This window comes from Salvia miltiorrhiza, chromosome 2 (assembly GCF_028751815.1).
Source record: "Salvia miltiorrhiza cultivar Shanhuang (shh) chromosome 2, IMPLAD_Smil_shh, whole genome shotgun sequence".
Classification (NCBI taxonomy): Eukaryota; Viridiplantae; Streptophyta; class Magnoliopsida; order Lamiales; family Lamiaceae; genus Salvia; species Salvia miltiorrhiza.
The window spans coordinates 8060160-8068042 of NC_080388.1; positions in this window are offsets into that span (position 1 = coordinate 8060160).

The window sequence follows — 7883 nt, forward strand, 5'->3', positions numbered from 1 at the left end:
AGGAATGTTGGAGTTGAGGATCATCAGGCTGTGGATTCAGCTCCACCTCCACCTTTGCTTTACCTCTGTCTGCTTCTGTCTGTTTTTCAGGGAGAATACTAGTCAACTTTTGATAGGGCATCTTCCCTTCATCAAAAGTTACATCCCTGCTTATAATGATTTTTCCTTCCCCTTGCTCTAAACACCACAGTCTGTACCCTTTAGTACCTTCAGGATATCCCAGAAATAAGCACCTTTTTGCTCTTGCTTCCAGCTTGTCTTGCTTAATGTGAGCATAGGCAAGACATCCAAAAGTTCTGAGATAGCTGTAGTTTACTGATCTTCCTGACCATTTCTCTTTTGGTACTTCATGGTTGATGGCAGAGGAAGAACATCTATTTATTAGATAGGTCGCAGTAGATGCAGCTTCCCCCCAAAATGTCTTTGGTAGTCCTGCTGACAGCAACATACATCTTATTCTCTCTAAGACTGTTCTGTTCATCCTTTCAATTACCCCATTTTGTTGAGGGTTCTTTGGAACGGTGGTATGCCTTTTGATCCCTTTTGCATCACAGTAGGTTTTGAACTCATTTGACAAGAATTCAAGACCATTGTCTGTTCTCAGACATTTCAACTTCAACTCCTTTTCTATCTCAACAGATTGATTCCATATCTTAAACTTCACAAAGGTCTCATCCTTTGACTTCATCACATACAACCACAGTTTTCTAGAGAAGTCATCTATTAAGGATAGGAAATACCTTCCTCCTCCAATCGTGGCAGTTCTGCTGGGGCCCCACAAGTCAGCATGCACATATTCAAGAGGTTTGGTTGAAATATGCTTGCCTTTAGGGTATGGGAGCTTCTTGCTCTTAGCCAGTGTGCAGTATTCACAGCTTTCAAGTTTGAATGCTCCACCTTCATTAAGAATCCCTTTCTTAGCCAGATGATTCATGCCACTCTCACTTAAATGCCCCAGCCTGCCATGCCATAGCTTTCCTTTGTCATGAGATGCTATTGCTGATTCTCCAACAATGGTGCTTCCATCCATATGATAAAGGCCATTTCTCCTTATGCCTTTCAGTATCACATTTGATCCCTTCAAAACAAGGATGGATCCAGCATGTGACTTGAAATCAAAACCTTTCTTTTCTAGAATTCCCAAGGATATGAGATTCCTTTTGATCTCAGGAATATACCTAACATCAGTTAAGGTTCTTATAGAATTGTTGTGAACTCTTATCTTGATACTCCCAATGCCTCTGACTTGACAAATCTGATCATTCCCCAAAATGACTGTTCCCATGATTTCTTCTTTCAAGTCGATGAACCATTCTTTGTTGGGTGACATGTGGAAGGAACATCCAGAATCCAGAATCCAAGAATCTCCCACAGTAGATTTCATCACATTTAGAGCTTCACTGTTTTCTGTCTCCTCAGCCACATCTGCAGAATTCTGGTTCTGATTTGTGCCTTGTTGTTGCATTTTCCTTTTCCAAGAATAGCAATTCTTCTTGATGTGCCCCGGTTTCTTGCAGTGAAAACATTTTTTTACATCTTCTCCATCATTTTCCTTGTGTTTCTATTGAGCACCTTTCTTTCCCTGAGAATTTGCTTTCTTGAATTTAGAGGTCTTTCCCTTCTGAACATTTAGGCTTTCATGCTGAGAAGATTGTTTATCTACTGCACTCTTGTTCTTTTCCTTTCCTTTGAGAACTCCAAGAACATCTTCCAATGTAATCAGATCCTCCTTGGCAATCAACAAAGCATCTTTCAGATGCTCATAGGATTTAGGCAATGCATTCAGTAATAACAATGCCTTATCCTCATCCTTCATCTCTCCATCAACACATTCAAAATCATCCAACGATTTTTGAAAATCATCAAGTTTTTCAGATAAATCCTTATCATCTAAGATTTTGAACTGAAATAGATGTTGTTTAACAAACAATCTATTCGCCATGGTTTTAGCCATATAGAGAGAATTGAGTTTCTTCCATACCTTGATTGCGGTATCTTCCCTTGACACCTCACGCAAAACTCGATCGCCAAGACATGGGAGGATCGCGCTGCGGGCTTTCTTGTCCATCTCTTGACGACTCATCCTGCCTCCCTTGTCATCTTCCTTAGAATCCACCAATTTAGCATTCAATGCATCATCCAATCCCTGATGAATGAGCGTGGCTTCCATCTTGATCTTCCATATGGAAAAATCGTTTTTCCCATTGAACTTCTCGAAATCAAATCGAGCCGAAGTCATCGTTGTGGATTCGATTTCCACAGACGGCGCCAAATGTAAGATCAAAACGGAGAATAACAGAATGCGACGAAGAAGAAGATGTACGTGGTTCGGCCACTAACGACCTACGTCCACGGAGGGTGAAGAGAAATTTTATTGACAGATTTGAGAGCTCGCCAGAGTTACAGAACTTGATCGGAAATCTTGAGAAACGCAACTCAAGAATATTACACAGCACTCACACCAACTACACTCCTTTTCTTTCTTGTTACAGTACAAAACTCAATGTGAAAGATCGAATTTAAAACCCTAACTAACTCACTCAATATTGAGCTAGAAACGACACCGCTTCAACAGAAACGTAATACATGAAGTAAATAAGAAACGCGACTTATAATACTTCATCTGCACAACTCATGCTATCCCTCTGACCAGCGAGGAAAAGTTTCCAAAGCAGAGAAATGACTCCAGAGGAATGACGCCAGAGAAATCATCTTCCAGAGGAATCAACCGCCAGAGGATTCGACCACCAGAGGAATCGACCGCCAGAGGAATCAAAAATGCAGCCAAATTCGAAGCCACCTTTCACAACATTTGCTAAAGAATAATTTTTTTTAAAAGACTTTGCAAGTCTCAACATGTCTTCAAATTGATTGAAGAAAGGAAATGATATAAAGTGGGCCATGTAACTTTACTTGTAGACATGCACATTTGGGCCCCTAGCTCTCGGTCATATCAAACTCTAATATGGCCCAAGCTTTGTTGAGCACAAGTCATGTTTCTTGACTTGGTTAAATTAGCGAAAGAGAAAATGGCAAATGGACTTAACACTTAATTAGGCCTACTAATTATTTTAAAAAGCCCAAATTGAAGAGCTTGATTCATCTTGATGGACTTTAGTTGATTACTCAGTGCAATATTGGAGAAGAAACTCCTGAATATGAGTATAAACTATTTACAAAGTCAAATTCAAATTCAAATTTAAGAACTCTTAAATATGAGTATAAACTATTTACAAAGTCAAATTCAAATTCAAATTCAAGAACTCCTTAATATGAGTTTAAACTATTAAATAAGTTCGAGACTCGTCCATTTCCAAAGACAATATGTCCATGAACAAGTCTCGATAGGGCAATTTGTAGGCAATTAAATTTATAGCCTATAAAATCCTGCCATGTGGAAATTATAAATTAAATATGAAATTATATATTTTATTTTATATTTTGGAATTAAATTAAACAAAATTCCAAGATTAAATAAATATGATTAATATTTGATTATGTGGATTTATTGACCAATCAGAAATTGACATGTGGAAAATCTACATAAAATATTAAATATTTTATGTAGATAAATACAAATATTGATGGACCAATCAAATCGCGCCACCTCAGCTCTAAAAGCCCAATATGACAGGCCGAAGCCCACAACCCACTCCATTCTTCACCTATAAATATGGGTCATTTGTGGAGTCAAAGAGAACAGAAATCATTTTTTGAGAGCTCAAGCATTGAAGGAGTAACTAGTAATTAAGTCACTACAACGAAGTCATCTCCAACAATCAAGGCGTTCTACAAGGAAGTCAACGAGTTCTTCATCAAATTCATCCAAGTCAACGTTTGATTCAGAAATAAGGTGGAAGCCCTCTGGATTGATGTTATCAAATCAAATTCAAGTCAACATTCAAGTTCAAGGAGATCAAGAAATTATATTTTCCTCCAAGGATTTGAAGAAGTTTGAAGAGGAGAATCAGAGGATTAAAGTAGAGAATCGCAACCCGCAACAAATTCATCTCAATCCATATATTTTGGATTTGTACACATTGTTTGTAATTGATTAAATTGAATACAATAAAATTTGTGTTTACAGCTTAATTCACATAATTTTATAAGAAACCAAATGCATTTTGGGGACAATGTTAGGTCTTGTTGGCAATATTTGAAGCTACTTTGACGCAAGAGTTGGTATTATTTAAACATTCATTTAAATAAACAAAATATACACTACAAAAAAATATATCGGACACCGACGGAATTTCTGACGGAAAATAAGCCGTTAGTAATCACCGACGGAACAACGGTGGAATTCCGACGAAGATGTTTTCAAAATTTTACCGACGAAATAGCGACGGAATTATTACCGACGGAAAATAATCTGTCGTTATATATTATTCATTATTTTTAATTATTTTTTTTAAATTTACCGACGGAATAGCAACGGAAAATAATCCGTCGTTAAATATTATTTATTATTTTTAATTTATTTTTTTAAATTTATCGACGGAATAGCGACGGAATTATTAGCGACGAAAAATATTCCGTCGTTAAATATTACTCCCTCCGTCCACAAAAAACATGCCACTTTGCTTTCGGCACGGGTTTTAAGAAAATGTGAGTAAAGTTGGTAGTGGAGTAAGGGTCCCACTTTAAATGTGAGTGGAGTTGTGTGGACCCTACTACTAAAAATGGAAGTGGCATATTTTTTGTGGACGGACGAAAAAGGAAATTGTGGCATATTTTTGGTGGACGGAGGGAGTATTTATTATTTATTTTTAATTTTTTTTCAATTTTTTAAATTTTTTTATTTTTTAATTAATAATCCGTCGGTAATTCCGTCGGTAAATATTATTAATTTTTTTAAATATTTTTATTATTTTTTAATTAATATTCTAATTTATTCTTATTTTTAAATTATTGAGAATATTTTAAATTTATCGTTGTTTTCAACAATAATATATACTCCCTCCGTCCCATAATAAGTGGCCACATTCTTTTCGGCACGGAGATTAAGAAATTGAGTGTTATATGTTTTAATAGAGTGTGGCCTACAATTGTTGACCAAATTAGTGAGTAATTGTTGACTTAATTAAAGTAATTTTGGCATTTTTAGAAAGTGGCCTACAATTGTTGACCAAATTAGTGAGTAATTGTTGACTTAATTAAAGTAAACTTTTGTCATTTTTAAAAAGCAGCCACTTATAGTGGGACAGACGAAAAAGGAAATGTGGCCACTTATTATGGGACGGAGGGAGTATATTTTTAACTAACTATAATATTAATATTTTTTATTATTTTAAATTCGATCGTATATTTACCGTCATTCTTTCGTCGGCACCACAAGTCTTAGATATGACTTCAGCATATTCTAAGGTTATGAATAAAGAATATTGTATATTGAAATACAGTTTAAATGAATTAATAGGTGATAGTTATATCAATAATACGCGTGTTCTGTACTGGTGACCACTCGAAAAAAAACGTCAAGGTTAAGCGTGCTTGAATTAGAGCACAACTAAGATGGGTGACCCACTGGAAAGTTCGTTTTAACGTATGCAATTAAGTTCAAAATACATTAGAAATACCAAAATACTTGTGGAGAATAAAGCTATATATATATACATATATATATATGTATATATATATATAAATTAATTTTATTATTTTTCGTAAAAAAAATAGCGACGGAAATGAATTCTGTCGCTAATACCGACGGTCATTTCCATCGCTGATTTCAGACGACGCCAGCGTCGTTATGTGCTTACCTACGGACGATCTGTCGGTATTAGCGACGGATGCGAAATTCCGTCGGTAATTTTTTTACCGACCACTTTTACAGCGACACACGGCGACCGTCGGTGATCAAAATTAGCGACGAATTTTTGGAGATTAGCGACGGAAAATTCCGTCGGTAATTGCCCAATTTCTTGTAGTGATAAGAACAAATTAAATTAGAAAATACATTCTTTATAAACAAATAAATCTGAAATTATAAAGCTTTATTGATCCAAGAAATAATAGAAGGACATTTAGAAATTAGAATACAAATACAAACTTATGATTATCATTATATTGCTCCACTAAGATATTGCTCCAACAAGATTATTGCTCCACTAAGATAAGTTCCACAAAGAATAACTTCTTCAAGAGAAAGACCTGTAACACAAATTGATTGAACTGTCAAAGGGGTTAATGTTATTTTCTAGACCTAATGCTTTTCCAGTCCTATATATCTATGATTATAATATTTGCATACCTTTTATTATCACATGTTTCGCCAAAATAAATTATAGGCAAGGCAACTTACCAAATTGGACAAATTAGCATAATTATAATCTATTTATTTCTACTTGCATATAATTTGTTGTACTTTCTGGAAGATAAATACAAAACAAAAATATTAATTTTCTCCACAGCTAAATATTTTCGGCAGGGTTAATTTAATGTATATATACGAAGTATACCCAAATTTTATTTTTTGACGAACATTATTTTTTTGTTCAATCAATACATAAACTTTAAATTTTTTGAAATTCGCCCTAAATTAAAATTTCGGTCATATCTAAAGTTTTTATATGAGCGGGCTATGATGCGACAATCTATGCGGTAATTTGAATTGAAATGACGTCATAAATTAAGATTTAGCAATGTCACGGTTAATCTTGATTTACAATGTTATTTCAATTTGAATTGCCACTTAGATTGTCTGCATGGCCAATTCATTTCAAAAATATCACGTAAATTGTTTTTAGCGTTTTGGATTAGGAAATATATTTACTTTTTGAAGTGGTTTGAATATTATAGAATTAACACCAAACGAAGACTTGACTCAAAGAAAAAAGCACATCAGAATTGACTCATAAATGAAATGAAATCCTAATCGTCACTTTTACACTGACTCAATAATATGATAAGAATTCTTGAAATGTAGACTTGACTCAAAGAAAAAAGCACATCAGAATTGACTCATAAATGAAATGAAATCCTAATTGTCACTTTTACACTGACTCAATAATATGATAAGAATTCTTGAAATGAAATCCGACTTGCACGACTTGACTTGAAGTCAAGTCAACTCGAAAGAACTGCGCCCAAATCTATACTAATAGAAAAAGAGCCTAAGACATCTTAAGGCATAACTTGTGGATTACCTATTTTATCCTTATTATATATTTTATTTTAAAATTATTTTACATATTATATATTTATAAGAATATATTAATTCATTAGATATTACACTAAATCTATGTGATATATTTCTATAGCTATTGATAAGGGCTTATAAATAAATATATCAATCCAATAAATTATCTAATAAAAGTAATTAATGAATTAATAGATTTTTTTAAATAATCAATTATCAAATAAAATAGCATTAATTACACGTACAACGTACGTTCTTTGTACTAGTATAAAAGAAAAGTGACAAAATAGTAAAGCGATGTTTGACTAAATATTACATTGTCGAGAGATACCTTTATTTTTTTTAATTAGAATTACAAGAGGTATAGCTTTTTCTTTTATTTATTTAGAATTATTTAGAATTATAATAGGTATATAAATATAATCAAATATTCCATCCGCACGCAGGCGGGGCCCTCTACACCACACAACCATGAAAAAATTACACCGCACGCAGACGAGAACACTACACCACCCAAAAATGGAAAAACTACACTGAAGGTAGGCGGGATAGAATACCTCTCACAAATGAGAGTTTTTTAAGGTGAGAAAACTACATCACTACACTACCCAAAGGTGGAAAAATTACACCGCACGCAGGCGGAATTGAACCCAAGACCTCTGGAGAGTCTTTTAGAGGTGAGAAAACTACACCACTACACCACTCAAAGGTGAAAAAATTACACCGCACGTAAGTGGATTGAACC